Source organism: Tamandua tetradactyla, chromosome 11, assembly GCF_023851605.1.
Source record: "Tamandua tetradactyla isolate mTamTet1 chromosome 11, mTamTet1.pri, whole genome shotgun sequence".
Taxonomy (NCBI): Eukaryota; Metazoa; Chordata; class Mammalia; order Pilosa; family Myrmecophagidae; genus Tamandua; species Tamandua tetradactyla.
In genome coordinates, this window is record NC_135337.1 from 31,269,390 (window position 1) to 31,284,753 (window position 15,364).

General features: G+C 37.9%; 1 protein-coding gene and 1 pseudogene across 3 annotated transcripts in view; both read left to right on the forward strand.

Annotated features, from left to right (window-relative positions):
- DIPK1A (divergent protein kinase domain 1A) overlaps window positions 1-15,364 on the forward strand; it is a 146,869-nt gene that overhangs the window by 101,718 nt on the left and 29,787 nt on the right. The window lies entirely within an intron of this gene.
- LOC143650028 (pre-mRNA-splicing factor CWC22 homolog pseudogene) lies at window positions 4,715-6,603 on the forward strand (annotated as a pseudogene).

Here is a 15,364-nt window from a genome sequence, read left to right on the forward strand (position 1 = left end):
GAAGTAAACATCTCTACAATAATAGTTGAGACACCACTCTTACCATGGGTAGGACATCTAGACAGAGTATCCATAAGGATATACAGATTTTGAATAATATGGTAATGAACTTGACTTAACAGACATTTATAGAACATTACACCACACAACAGCAGGATACACATTTTCCTCTAATGCCCATGGATCATTCTCCAATATAGACCACATGTTGGGTCATAAAGCAAGTTTCAATAAATTAAAAAGATTGAAATTATATAAAACACTTTCTCAGATCATATGGAATGAAGTTGGAAATCAATAATAGACATAAGTCTGGAAATTTTTCGGATGTATGGAGGTTAAACAACACACTCTTAAACAACCAGTGAGTCAAGGAAGAAATTATAAGAGAAACCAGTAAATATCTCTAAGGAAATGAAAATGAGAATACAACATATTAAAACTTATGAGATGCAGCAAAGGTGGTGCTGAGAGGGAAATCCATTATTCTAAATCCTATATTAAAAAAGAAGAAGAGAGCAAAAATTGAGGAATTAACTGTTCACCTGGAGAAACTACAGAAAGAACAGCAAACTAACCCCAAAGCAAATAAAAGGAAAGAAATAATAAAGACTAGGGGAGAAATAAGTGAAATTGAGTATATGAAAACAGTAGAGAAAATTAACAAAACCAGAAGCTGGTTCTTTGAGAAAATCAATAAAATTGATGGGCCCTTAGCTAGGATGACAGAAAGAGAGAGAGAGAGAGGATTTGAATAACTAAAATCAGATATGGGAGAGGGGATATAACTACTGACCCTGCAGAAAGGAGATAAATGAGAGGATACAATGAGCAACTATATATGCTAATAAACTAGATAACATAGGCGAAATGGAGAACTTCCTAGAAAGGCATGAACAACCTACATTCACTTGAGAAGAAAGAGTTGACCTCAACAAATCAATCACAAGTAAAGAGATTGAATCAGTCATCTAGAAGCTCCCCCAAAAATGAAAAGTCAGGACCAGATTGTGAATTCTACTCAGCATTCAAGAAAGAATTGGTACCATTCACACTCAAACTCTTCAAATTTGAAGAGAAGGAAAAACTATCAAACTCATCCTGTGAATGTAGCATTACCCTAATACCAAATCCAAAGATATTTCAAGAAAAAAAAATTACAAACTCTGAAATGAATATAGATGCAAAAATCCTCAACAAAATATTTGCAAATCAAATCCAACAACACAGTAAAAGAATTATATACCATGATCAAGTGGGATTTATTCTAGGTATACAAGACTGGTTCAACACAAGAAAATCAACTAATGTAATACACCACATCAATAAATCAAAGCAGAAAACCCACCTGATCAACTCAATTAATGCAGAAAAGTTATTTGACAAAATTCAACATTCTTCCTTGATGAAAAGACTTCAGAAGATAAAAATAGAAGGGAACTTCCTCAACGTGATAATGGGAATATATGAAAAACCCACAGCTAACATCATACTCAATGGGGAAAGACTAAAATCTTCCCTTTGAATCAGGAATAAAACAAAGATGCCCACTGTCATCATTGTTATTCAACTTTGTGCTGAAAGTGCTAGCTAGAGAAATTAGACTGGGGTAGGGGAGGCGGTGCTGGAAAACAAATCAGAAAGGAAGAAGTAAACTTTCAGATGACATGATACTGTATGTCAAAAATCCTGAAAAAAATTTACAGCAAAGTTATTAGAGCTAATAAATGAGTGCAGTAAAGTGATGGGGTACAAGATCAACACCCAAAATTCAGCAGTGTTCTATACACTAATAATGAGCAATCTGAGGAGGAAATGAAGAAAAAATCCATCTACAACAGAAAACAAAAGAATGAAATATTTAGGGGTAATTTTGACCAAGGCCACAGAAGACTTATACACAGAAAACTAAAAGAAATCATGGAAGGCCTAACTAAAAGGAAGGATATATTGTGTCCATGGATTGGAAAGCTAAATATAGTTAAAATATCAGTCCTACCCAAATTGATTTATAGATTCAATGTAATACCAATTAAAGTCCCAACAACTTACTTTGCAGAAATAGAAAAACCAATGACTAAATTTATTTGGAAGGGCAGAGTGCCCCAAATAGCTAAAAATATCTTGAGAAAGAGGAAGGAGCTAAGAGGTCTCACACTACCTGACTTTAAAGCATATTATAATGTTACAGTAGTCAAAGCAGCATGATACTGACATCAAGATACTGACCAATAGTATCAAATTGAGTGTTCAAAAATAGACTCCGTCTACAGAAAATTGATCATTAATAAGGCAGTCAAACCAATGCAACTGGGACAGAGCAGCCTCTTAAATAAATGGTGGCTGGATAACTGGATAACCATAGCCAAAAGAATGAAATAGGACCCTATCTCACACTTTAAACAAAAATTAACTCAAAATGGATCAAGGACCTAAACATTAGAGCTAAAACCATAAAACTTTTAGAAAAAAAAATATATGGAATATCTTTTGGCTCTTGTAATAGGAGATGGTTTCCTCGACCTCACATCCAAAGTGCAAGCAATGAAAAAAGAAGTAGATAAATGGAATCTCCTCAAAACACTTTTGCGCATCAAAGGACTTAAGTTGTTGCAAACAGCAAGTACTCAATGGTCTGAATTGACAGTTTACTCTTCCTGTCTGCAAATGTCACCTAGAGTTCCACTGCGCCCCCATTACACCAGACATACTTTCTGTTCACCCTCTGGTAAGAAGCTGCTCATGATCTTATCAACAAAGTCAACATTTCTAATATATGTATTATTATTTACTAGAGCTTGCTCAAGAAAATGTATTAGAGGAAGAGGACTGCTGTCCAAATATGTTCTGCAAGTACAGAGTGCTTGTCCAGTCTTCACCCATGTTTATGCAGCACTAGTGGCAATTATCAGCTTAAAATTTCCACAAATCAGAGAATTAATCCTCAAGAAGTTAATTCTTAATTTTCGAAAAGGCTACCAAAGAAATGATTAGCAACTTTGTTTGACTGCTTCAAAATTTGTAGTACATCTTTGTGCTGGTTTTAAAGGATGTTTGCCCCCTAGAAAAGCCATGTTTTAATCAAAATCCCTTTTCGTAAAGGTAGAATAATCCCTATTCAATACTGTATGTTTGAAACTGTAATCAGATCATCTCCCTGAATTATGTGATTTAATCAAGAGTGGTTATTAAACTGGATTAGGTGATGACATGTCTCCACCCATTTGGGTGGGTTTGGATAAGTTTCTGGAGTCCTATAAAAGAGGAAACATTTTGGAGAATGGAGATTCAGAGAATGCTATAGTACCACAAAGCAGAGTCTACCAGCCAGCGACCTTTGGAGGTGAAGAAGGAAACGCCTCCTGGGGAGCTTCATGAAACAGGAAGCCAGGAGGGGAAGTTAGCAGATGACACTGTGTTCACCATGTGCCTTCTCACTTGAGAGAGAAACCCTGAACTTCATCAGCCTTCTTGAATCAAGGTATCTTTCCCTGGATGCCTTAGATTGGACATTTCTATAGACTTGTTTTAATTGGGACATCTTCTCAGCCTTAGAGCTGTAAACTTGCAACTTATTAAATTCCCCTTTTTAAAGCCATTCCATTTCTGGTATATTGCATTCCGGCAGCTAGCAAACTAGAGCAATCTTATTAATCAAAATGTGGTACATGAAGTTTTATGCTTAGAGATGCTCTTTGCTCCTGGAAAGACCAACAGATGATAGTGTTGAAGTAGCTATTGGTTTTCTCAAGGAATGTTGCCTCAAAATAACAGAAGTGTCATCAAGAGAAATTACTGCTATATTTGAACACCTTTGAAACATTCTCCATAAGTCTGGAATTGACCAAAGAATTCAATATATGAAATAATGTTGCAGTACATAAGATTGGGTTCAAGGACTACCCTGTTATCCTAGAGGGACTTGACCCTAGTGGAAGAAGATGATCAGTTCACCCATATGCTCTCTCTAGAGGATGATTATAATCCAGAAGGTGTTCATAATGTTTTTAGGATGGAACCTAATTTTATGGAGAATGAAGAGAAGTACAAAGCTATTAAGAAGGAAATTCTTTTTATGTTTTCTGTTGTTCATTTTTTAAAAACATTTTTATTGACAAATCTTCACACACATCCAGTCCATACATGGTGTACAATCAGTGGCTTACAATATCATCATTTAGTTTTGTATTCATCATCATGATTACTTTTAAAACATTTGCATCACCCCAGAACAAGAAATAAAAAGAAAAAGAAAAAATCATGCTTCCCATACAACTTACCCCCCACACACACACATTGAGCACTAGTATTTCAATCTGCCCAATTTATTTTGCCCCTTATCCCCCTATTATTTATTTATTTTTTATCTATATGTTTTTTACTCAACTGTCCATACCCTGAAAAAAGGTGCATCAGAGGGCCACAGTAGCTCATCAGGCAGAGTTCTTACCTGCCATGCCAGAGACCCGGGTTCGGTTCCCGGTGCCTGCCCATGCAAAAAAAAAAAAGGTGCATCAGACACAAGGTTTTCACTATCACAGAGTCACATGGAAAGGCTATATCATGATACAATCATCTTCAAGAATCAAGGCTATTGGAACATAGCACAACAGTTTCAGGTATTGCCTTCCAGCCACTCCAATACATCATAAACCAAAAAGGGGTATCTATATAATGCATAAGAATAATCTCCAGGATAACCTCTTGACTCTAGTTGAAATCTCTCAGCCACTGAAACTTTAAATTGTCTCATTTCTCTCTTCCCCCTTATGGTCAAGAACGCTTTCTCAATCCCAGGGTGCCAGGTCCTGGTTCATTCTGTTCATTCCGGGCATTCTGTTCTATGTTGCCAAGGGGATTTGCACCTCTGGGAGTAAGGTCCTATGTAGGGGGGAGGGCAGTGAGTTCACCTGCCAGGTTGGCTTAGAGGAAGAGGCCACATATGAACAACAAAAGAGGTTCTCTAGGGGTGACTCTTAGGCCTAATTTTAAGTAGGCTTAACCTATCCTTTGCAGGAATAAATTTCATAGGGGCAAACCCCAAGATCGAGGGCTCAGCCCACTGATTTGGTTGTCCCCACTGCTTGCAAGAATGTCAGGAATTCTCCAGATGGGGAATTCCTCCTTTCTCCCCAATTCCCAAGGGGGACTTTGAAAATACTTCTTTATTCACTGCCCAAATTACTCTGAGATATATTGGGGCCTCACACTAACCTGGACAAACTAAGATTTCACGCCCTATTCAGGATTTCATGTACTTATGATGTTCGGGTAAACTGACCATACAAGTTAAATTAGATAATGCACTACCCAAAGTGTAAATTTTGCAACAAATAAACATCTCTCCCTTCGGTCTTGCACAGAAGTTGAAGTTTTAAAATATTGACTGTACCATCATTTACCCTGTATTCTGATCTGTTCTATCCAGATCGGCTTCATTCATATCTCTGGTCGAAATCTGATCCCTTTTTCAACTTTTTAAACAATTCTTTTTATGGTTATTGATGACATTCATAGCTTCAGAGCTCTTGAGTCTCAGGTGTCACATAAAGACCCAAAGAAGGAGATTCTTGATGAAGGAGACAGTGACACAAACACAGACCAAGATGAAGTAGTGAAGAGGAGGAAGAGGGAGTAGAAGATGAAGAAGGACAAAAAGTAACTATTCATGACAAAACAAAAATAAATCTGGTCTCATTTCATTGCACAATGTATCTTTTGCTATTCAGTCAAGTTTAGATTTTGAAGAATGTGCTCACAAACTGCTAAAAATGGAGTTTCTTGAGAGTCAAACAAAAGAACTCTACAACGTGATATTTGATTGCTGTGCCTAACAAAGGACATATGAGAAAATTTTGGCTTATTAGCAGGGTGTTTTTGTATGCTAAGAAAAGAATACATGGAATCATTTGAAAGTATATTCAAAGAACAATGTGACACCATCCATCTCTTGGAAACAAGCAAATTGAGAAATGTTGCCAAGATGCTTGCTCACCTCTTATACACTGATTCATTTCCATGGAATGTACTTGAATGTATAAAGCTGAATGAAGAGACTACTACATCATCCCATAGAATTTCTGTCAAAATATTTTTTCAGCAACTGTGGGAATATATGGGTTTTCCTAAACTTAATGCAAGATTAAAGGATGAAACCTTGCAACCATTCTTTGAAAGATTATCACCTCCAAGATAATTCAAGAAATACTTGGTTTACCATTAGCTGTTTTACATCTATGGTTCTTGGAAGTTTAAAGGATAAACTGCATGAGTATCTCAAAAATACGCCAAAGGTGATCGTGACTGAGAAACCAGATGATGAGCAAAATAAATCTTCCCTCTCCTCTTCCTTTTCCATGTCCTCCTCTTCAGAGTCTGACTCTTCTGATTCTGATTCTGATTCTGAATCTGACAGCCATGATAGCAGTTCAGAGTTCCAATGGGAAGAGCAATTCTTCAACTACTAGTAGTCATAGTTCTGCCTCAGCTAAAGACATAAGAAAGAAGGCACAAGGATTGAGAGAACCTTCTCGACCAAAAGGGGGAAGAGTGAAATGAGACAAAGTGTCAATGGCTGAGAGATTCCAAACAGAGTCGAGAGGTTATCCTGGAGGTTATTCTTATGCATTAAGTAGATATCACCTTGTTGTTCAAGATGTAGTGGAGAGGCTGGAGGGAACTGCCTGAAAATGTAGAGCTGTGTTCCAGTAGCCATGTTTCTTGATGATGATTGAACAATGATATAGCTTTCACAGTGTGACTCTGTGATTGTGAAAACCTTGTGTCTGATGCTCCTTTTATCTACCATATCAACAGATGAGTAGAACATATGGAATAAAAATAAATAATGGGGGAACGAATGTTAAAATAAATTTAGTTTGAAATGCTAGTGATAAATGAAAGCGAGGGGTAAGGGGTATGGTATGTATAATCTTTTTTTCTCTGTTATTGTTTTATTTTTTTCTGTTGTCTTTTTATTTCTTTTTCTAAATCGATGCAAATGTCCTAAGAAATGATGAATATGCAACTATGTGATGATATTAAGAATTACTGATTATATATGTAGAATGGAATGATATCTTAATGTTTTGTTTGTTGTTAATTTTTTTTAATTAATAAATTTAAAAAAAGAAGGCAGGTAGGTCTCAGGTGGTAGGTCTCAGCAAAAGGATTCCAAGAGCAAAAGGAACTGTTGAAGCAGAGCCCGCTTTAGCCCCCCTCCTCAGCGTCCTTGGCAGGTCCAAGGATCCAGATATGAACCAGTTGCCATACTAGCTGGTGTTACATCCTCCATATGAATGAAGACATCCCAGATAACTAGAAATATAGTTATGATCTGTCTCTGCTGATAACATCCTCCCCTACCAGTGTCTCATCCTGCCTGATACATGCAGCTATACATCAAAGAAAAACAGTGTGTCAATATCTCAGCAATCTGTCATACTCTAAGTTAACAAGCCCCTATCCAATCAAGGAGAACACACCTCCAAGTGGGCACCCTCCCCTTATGGCATCACTCTCCCTTTAGAACACAACTCCCAGAACAAAGAACTAGAGCCATTTTCTCTTTCTTTCCATTGGCTCCATATCAAGGATTGAGATGTTTTATATTTGGTACATCTCAAGGCCCTCTGCATAAACTTATTTGAAGAGAAAACTTTCATCAGAGAGGGATGTAAATTTTGTTTAATTATGTGAATAAAGTGATCAAGTGGTCATTGAAAAAGAGAGATACAAATGCTGGAGAAAATGTGGAGAGGTAGATGTACCTATTCACTGTTGGTAGGGAAGTAGAGTGGTGCAGCCCCTCTGGAGGGCAATGTGGTGGCTCCAAAGGAGGCTAGGGGTTGTGTTGCCGTATGATCCTACAACCTTGTAGTTAAGTTATACTTGCAATTTAAGGTTTTTAAGGTTTAAGGTTTTTCCTTCTAACTGTTCTAAGACACTGGAGACTAAAAGAAATAGCAATATAATAATTCAGCAGTCATACTCACTGTTAAATCTTATCTACTCTATTATAACTGCATTCTCCTTTGATCTTTTTCCCAATCTTTAGGAGTATTTAGGCTATGCCCATTATAACATTTTCATGTTGGAAAGGACTGCAGATAATATCGGATAGGGGGATGCAACAAGCTGATGTTCTGGAGAGGCTGTCCCCTCTGGGTTTCAGGACTTCCCTGGCCTAGGAACCCATCTGGAACTTGTGGGTTTCTGGAAACAGTCATAGTGCATGGAATCTTTGTAGAATCTCAGATAAGAAATAAAAAAGAATAGAGAAAAGTGAATAGAGACTGAGGTCCCTGTGGGGTGCTATCAAGAATACCAGTATGAGAAAAAAAAAAAAAGAATACCAGTATGTACATGGTAGAAGTTGCAGAAGGGGAAGAAAGAAAGGAAGGAAGAGTGAGAATATTCAAAGAAATAATCACTCAAAATTTCCCAAATTTAACAAAATACATGGATATCCACATCCAAGATGCTGAAGGAACTCCAAAAAGGATAAACCCAAATAGACCCATGCCATGGTATACTGAAATCAAGCCATTGAATGCCAACAGAGATTTCTGAAAGCTGCAAGAGGAAAGCAATCTGTCACATGCAAGGGAGCCTCAATAAGATTAAATACTGATTTCTCATTGGAAACTATAGAGGTAAGAAGACAGTGGATGACACTTAAAGTGGTGAAAATAAAAAATTGCCAGCCAAGAATTCTATATCCAGCAAAACTGCCATTCAAAAATAAGGGAGGAGTGAAGACATTCCTTGATGAACAAAAGTTGAGGGGCTTCATCACCATTGGATTGGCCCTAGACGAAATGCTAAAGGAAGTTCTGTAGGTTGAAAGAAAAGGACACTAGACAATTGACTTAAGCCACATAAAGAAATAAACAGAATGACATAGGTAAGTATAAATACCAGTACTATGGTATTTTTTATTTATAACTCCATTTTTTACTTGCTACAGGATTTTAAAGGCAACTATATAAATTGTAATGATAAATCAATGGTTTGTGACTCATAATAAATAAACATGTAATTTGTGACAAAAGGTGTGAAAAAGGTGGTGGGATGGTGGGTTATAGGAATACAGTTCATGTATGCTATAGAAGTTAAGTTGGTATCAAAGCAGATGAGATTCAGGATGTTGAATTCAAGCTCCATGGTAACTGCAAAGAAGATATGCAAACTCACAGAGACAGAAATTAAAGTACAGGTTCCCAGGGTTAGAGGGCAGGGTAAATGAAAAGTTAATGCATCATAGATTGTTCTGGGCGCTTCAGTCAACACCCAGATAATTTGAGAATGCAAAAAGAGTCGCGTCCTGCGGTTCACAAGGCAGCCACAATGGACTGAAGATGGCTACGGTGGTCATAGCTCTGAATAAACTAAGGAGATAGACTTCAGCAATGAGAGAAACTTCATCCAATGTGTGAAAGGCCTTAAAAGGAGAACACATGATGTCAGCACTTAGAAGGAAGAAATCCCATCTCTACTTCAGCCATCCAGATTCTCCTGAGAAATTCATCAAAAATCTTCATCAGAGTTTCCAGCACGTGACCTGCCATATGGAATTTGGACTTGCCCATCTCCACAGTTAGTCATGTGAACCAATTTCTATAATGTAATATTTGTATTATGTATTATACTATATATTATATTATGTATTTATAGTCATTTCTGTTTCTCTGGACTACATTGTCCAACAACTGACAGAACAAACAGACAGAAATAAGGATAAATAGAAGAAATGAACATGGAATTTTTCACTTAGACCTAATCGACATTTGAAGAACTTTATGGCCCCAAAGTGCTGATTTTATGTTTTTTCAATAAATACAAATGGATTTTTGCTGAGTAGACCAAATACTGAGCCATAAGGAAAATCTGTACAAATTTCAAAAAACTGAAACCATCACAAAATATTACCTGTCTTCTCAGGTATCAATGAAGATAGCTTGGGTATTAGAACCTGCAATTCCAGTTGCTCATCCGTGTATTTCTTCTGGCAGTTTTACCAGTTTTGCCTCATGTAATTTGTCTCTGTTTGAAACATGAAAAGGTGTTTGTACTGCATATATACAACATGCTGAACCAAAATAAAACAAATGCAGAAGTTTGGAGGAAGTACAATATAAGATTTCTGGAATGTTCTACTGGGCCCTTCTGGAGAACCCTACATCCAGCTTTGGATTCTCATAGTTGTCATATGGACAGAGAGAAGATGAAAGGAGACACTTGAGGTCCAGGTTACCAGAGGAAAGGGGGGTTGGGACCCAAGCCAGGTTCCAATGGTGCTGTCTGGCAGCCAACAATCTGCCAGGTGTTCCATGCCAGTTTGAAGCTGTTATGTACCCAAAAAAGCCAACTTCTGTAATCCTAATTCCATATTGCTGGGTGAGATCTTTTATATTGTTCCCATGGAGATGTGATCCACCCAATCGTGGGTGGTACTTTTTATTTAGATGGTTTCCATGGAGATGTGTCTCCATTTATTCAAGGTAAGGTTGCTTACTAGAGCCCTTTAAGAAGAAACCACTTTGGAAAAGCTCAGAGCCAGAAGAGCCCACACAGCCAGAGGCTTTTGGAGATGAAGAAGGAAAATGCTCCAAGGAAGAAGTTGAAGCATGAAGAGGAAGCTAGAAAACATCACCATGTGCTTTGCCAGCTGAGAAAAAAAATTCAAACATCCATCTTGAGCTTCCCTGGATCCCTTAGTTTGGACATTTTTATTGCCTTGCCTTAATTTGAATATTTTCATGACCTTAGGACTGTAAATTTGCAACTTAATAAATTCCCTTTCTTAAAAAAAAAAAGCTAATGCATCATAGATACAGAGTTTTTGTTTGGGGAGATGAAAAGTTTTAGTAATAGAAGTTGATGAGAGTACTGCAATGTTGTAAATATATTTAATCCAATTGAGTGTATACTTCGGAGTGGTTGAGATTGAAAGTTTATGAGACAATGACAATCAAACGCAATACATGATCTTTGATGGGATTTAGCAAGGGAGGAGAAAACGTTCAAGGGACATGATTAGGACATATTTAAAAATTGGAATATAGACTGTAAAATATACTAATGTTAAATTTCTTGAACTTGAAAACTGTACTTAAGGTAGTTACGTAAGTGAATCTTTGTTCCTAGAACATGTACATGGCAGTAGTAAGTCATCAAGGAGCTGAGATTTACAACCTATACTCAAATGTTCAGAAAACAGATTGATAAATAGATAAATTGACAACACATAGATAGAGAGAATGATAGGAAAAAATGTTAAATGTGGTGGATCTGGGTATGTGGGAGTATAGGGGTATGTTGGAGTTTCTTGTATGAGATTTGTGTTATTTTTGTAACTCTCCTGTAAGTTTGAAAGTATTTCACAATAAAAAGTTTAAATATATAAGCAATAACAATATTTAGAAGAAAATGGCTAGTGCATGCTACCTTAGCCAGAGTGTTGGGAAGGGCCTTCCTGAGAAGATGGCATTTTGAATTAGAACCTGATGAGAAAAAAGCAACGGTGCAAATACCTGGGCAAAAAGCATTTACAGAGAGTGCAAAATTTGGGAAATGTGGTTGGTTTCTTGTATGGCTTATGGAAATGTCTTATTACTTTATCACTTTATGTACTTTTTTTTTCTTGCATGGGCAGGCACCGGAAATCGAACCCAGGTCTCTGGCATGGCAGGCAAGGACTCTGCCTGCTGAGCCACTGTGGCCCTGAGGACATTTTTAAATCTTGGATTTAATGGTACAGTTCTCCAAGTATGAGGAAATTCCTGATTACCAGTAGCTGAATTGTATCATATCAGTGTACTGGAAAAAAATAACTGGAGTCAAAGCGTCAGCCCTTATTTTTTTTTTGAAAAAAAAATTACTTATTTAAAGAGTAAATTGCAAATCAAGGCATCCCAATATTGAGTGCATAGAATTCCTCACATGGAATTTCTCTGGCTAGCTGACACAGTCATAGTTTAAGATTTTCCACTTCTATAAGATTTATGCTGTGTGTTCTCTCATATAGTATATCATCAGGCCAACTGCAAGGGCTTTGCTACTGATATTCATATAGATTCTCTCCTGTATCAGTTTTCTTGTTTTACCTGCAGTAGTACTGATGACTAAAGCCAATACCATGTTGATTTCAAACAGTTTTGTTCAGTATGTGAGTTCTCCGGTGTGTTTAAAGGTTAAAACTTTGGCTGAAATCTCTTCATACTCCAAACATGTAGTGTGAGTTCTCTCATTCCGTCTGTGGTCACAGCACTAACTGATGGCGTTCATAGGTTTCCTTTCAAGTTTGAATAACTTTGTGTTGTCTAAGATTAGAAAAATTAAGGTGTGCCCATATAGATGACATTCTTATGGCTTCTGTCCACTGGGCATTGTACGTGTTGCCTGAGGGCAGAACAATAAGTGAAAGCTTTCCCACGTGGATGACAGTCAAGGGATTTTCCTCTAGTCTGAGTTCTCTCATGTCATCGGAGAGGAGAGCAATAACTGAAGGCATTCCCACATGGATGGCATTCAGAGGGTTTCTCTCCAGTGTGGGTTCTCTCATGTCAGCTGAAAGCAGAATAATCAATGAAGACTTTCCCGATGGTAAGGCATCCATAGGCTTTCTTCCAGAACATGAGTTTTCTAATGTTGCCTGAGGAAATGACACCTATGGCACACAAAGGGTTTCATGCCTGTGTGTTTTCTCTTGTCCGCCCACCCTTTCTTGTGATATGCTGCATGTATGACTTTGAGTAAGTGATTTCATTTCATTCTTGCTGTTAACTTCATATTTCAGGGGAGAAAAGCATCTCTGCCCTACCTGCATCACAGATTTAAAAAGGATAAAGTAGAATTGAACTGAATAACCTAGGTTTATCTCATTAAATGGGGCTCTGACACATCTATTGAATATTGAGAAGGTTCTCAAGTCTTTGACTTGACTTCATTTAGCCTAGAACAAGTACCCTAGCACCTGTTATTGCTATAACCATAATATTATAATTCAGAAATTTTCCTAGAAGATTGCTGTGGCTGTCCCATTTAGAGCATTGCCTCCGAACTGATATCCTTGGTTAGTAATTAGGGGTGGCAGGTAATTATCAGATTGTAATAAGAGTTTACTTCTCTTTAGCAGTCATGGTCTATCTCAGTTTACTTAGCTTTTTCTCTGTATATCTCTTTTTACCTCTCTATTTTTCGTGTGGTAAGAATCATATCTATCTAGTGAAGACTAAGAGTTTAAGCCTTGGAGTAAAACAGGTTTAGGTTTGAGGTCCATCTTTGCCAATCCTTAGCTATATAAACTTAGGCAAGTTACTTAATATTTTGGTTTGCTATAGCTGCCAGAATGCGATACCAGAAATGGTTTGGCTTTTATAATTGCTAAATAAATAATAATTATATTGTTTATGTTCATGTCCTTGAGTACCTTATACTCAAACTGGGAAGAAAAGGCATATATATACATGCACATAAAAGGTATTATATGATCGGGAGTATCAGTCAAGGTTCAACAAGAGAAGCTGTGCTGGTTTGAAATGATGTGTGTACCCTAGAAAAGCCATGTTTTAATCCTAATCCCATTTTGTAAAAGCAGCTGTTTCTTCTAATCCCTATTCAGTATTGTAAATTTGAAACTGTAATTAGATTATCCCCCTGGAGATGTGATTGAATCAAGAGTGGTTGTTAAACTGGATTAGGCTGAGGCATGTCTCCACCCATTTGGGTGGGTCTTTATTAGTTTACTGGAATCCTATAAAAGAGGAAACATTTTGGAGAAAGTGAGAGATTCTGAGAGGGCAGAATGATGTAGCCACAAGAAGCAGAGTCTACTAGCCAGCAACCTTTGGAGATGAAGAAGGAAAACACCTCCCAGGATGCTTCATGAAACCGGAAGCCAGGAGAGAAAGCTAATGGATGACGCTGTGTTCGCCATGTGCCCTTCCAGCTGAGAGAGAGAACCCCTGACTGTGTTTGCCATGTGCCTTCTCACTTGAGAGAGAAACCCTGAACTTCATAGGCCTTCTTGAACCAAGGTATCTTTCCCTGGATGCCTTTGATTGGACATTTCTATAGACTTGTTTTAATTGGGACATTTTCTCGGCCTCAGACCTGTAAACTAGCAACTCATTAGATTCCCCTATTTAAAAGCCATTCCGTTTCTGGTATGTTACATTCCGGCAGCTAGCAAACTAGAACAGAAGCCAAACCAATAGAAGATATATATTCAGAGATTTATTGCAAGGAATTGGCTTACATGATAGTGGTAGCTGGCTAGAAAACTCCAAAATCCTAGAGCAGATGATTAGAAGAAACAGGCTAGAACTCTTGGGCACAGGCTGAAGCTGCTGTCCACTGGCAGAATTTCTTCTTCATTGGGGAATCCTCAGCTCTGCTCTTAAAGCCTTTTGTCTGGATTAGACCCACCCAGATTACCTAGCATAATCTTCCTTAAAGTTGTTCCTTCCTTAAACCTGTTGGATCAATGTCCAATTGATTATGGACATTAATCACATCTACAAAATGCCCTCACAGCAACCCCTAGATAATTGTGCGCATAAATAACTGAAGACTGTAGCCTAGCCAAGTTGACACATCAAAAGACCATCATAATATTGGATTCAAAGGTTTCAGTTTGCGCTATAAATACAGAAATGTAAAGAAAGAAGGCATCAGTGAGCAGAGCAGCGGTGGGAAGAAAAGTAGAGAAAGGCTTCCTAGAGGAGATAGAACTTGTGTAGGGCCTTATAGAATAGAAAGAATTTAGAAAGGTACTGTGTTAGTTAGATTCGGTTCTCAACTTGGCCAGGTGAGCATACCTAGTTCTGTTGCTGCGGACACAAGCCAATGGTATGGGAACCTCATCTGTTGCTAATTACATCTGCAGTCGGCTAGGAGGCGTGTCTGCTGCAATGAGTGACGTTTGACTTAATTGGCTGGTGCTAAAATGAGAGAGTGCAACGTAGCACAGCCTAGCAGCTCGGCATTCCTCATCTCAGCACTTGCAGCTCAGCCCAGGCCTTTGGAGATGCAGAAAGAAGTCACCCCGGGGAAAGTGGTTGGAACCCAGGGGCCTGGAGAGAAGACCAGCAGAGACCATCCTGTGCCTTCCACATAAGAAAGAACCTCAGTGGAAAGTTAGCTGCGTTTCCTCTGAAGAACCAACAAAATAAATCCCCTTTTATTAAAAGCCAATCCATCTCTGGTGTGTTGCATTCCAGCAGCTAGCAGACCAGAACAGGTACTAAGGAGAGACTTTTTCCTTCTAATTACAAACCAGGCTTGCCTTGGCACTTTCATCCCCAAAACCAAGATGCTAATAACATTCGATCTGAGAATTCCCAGAATTATGCATGTAGCC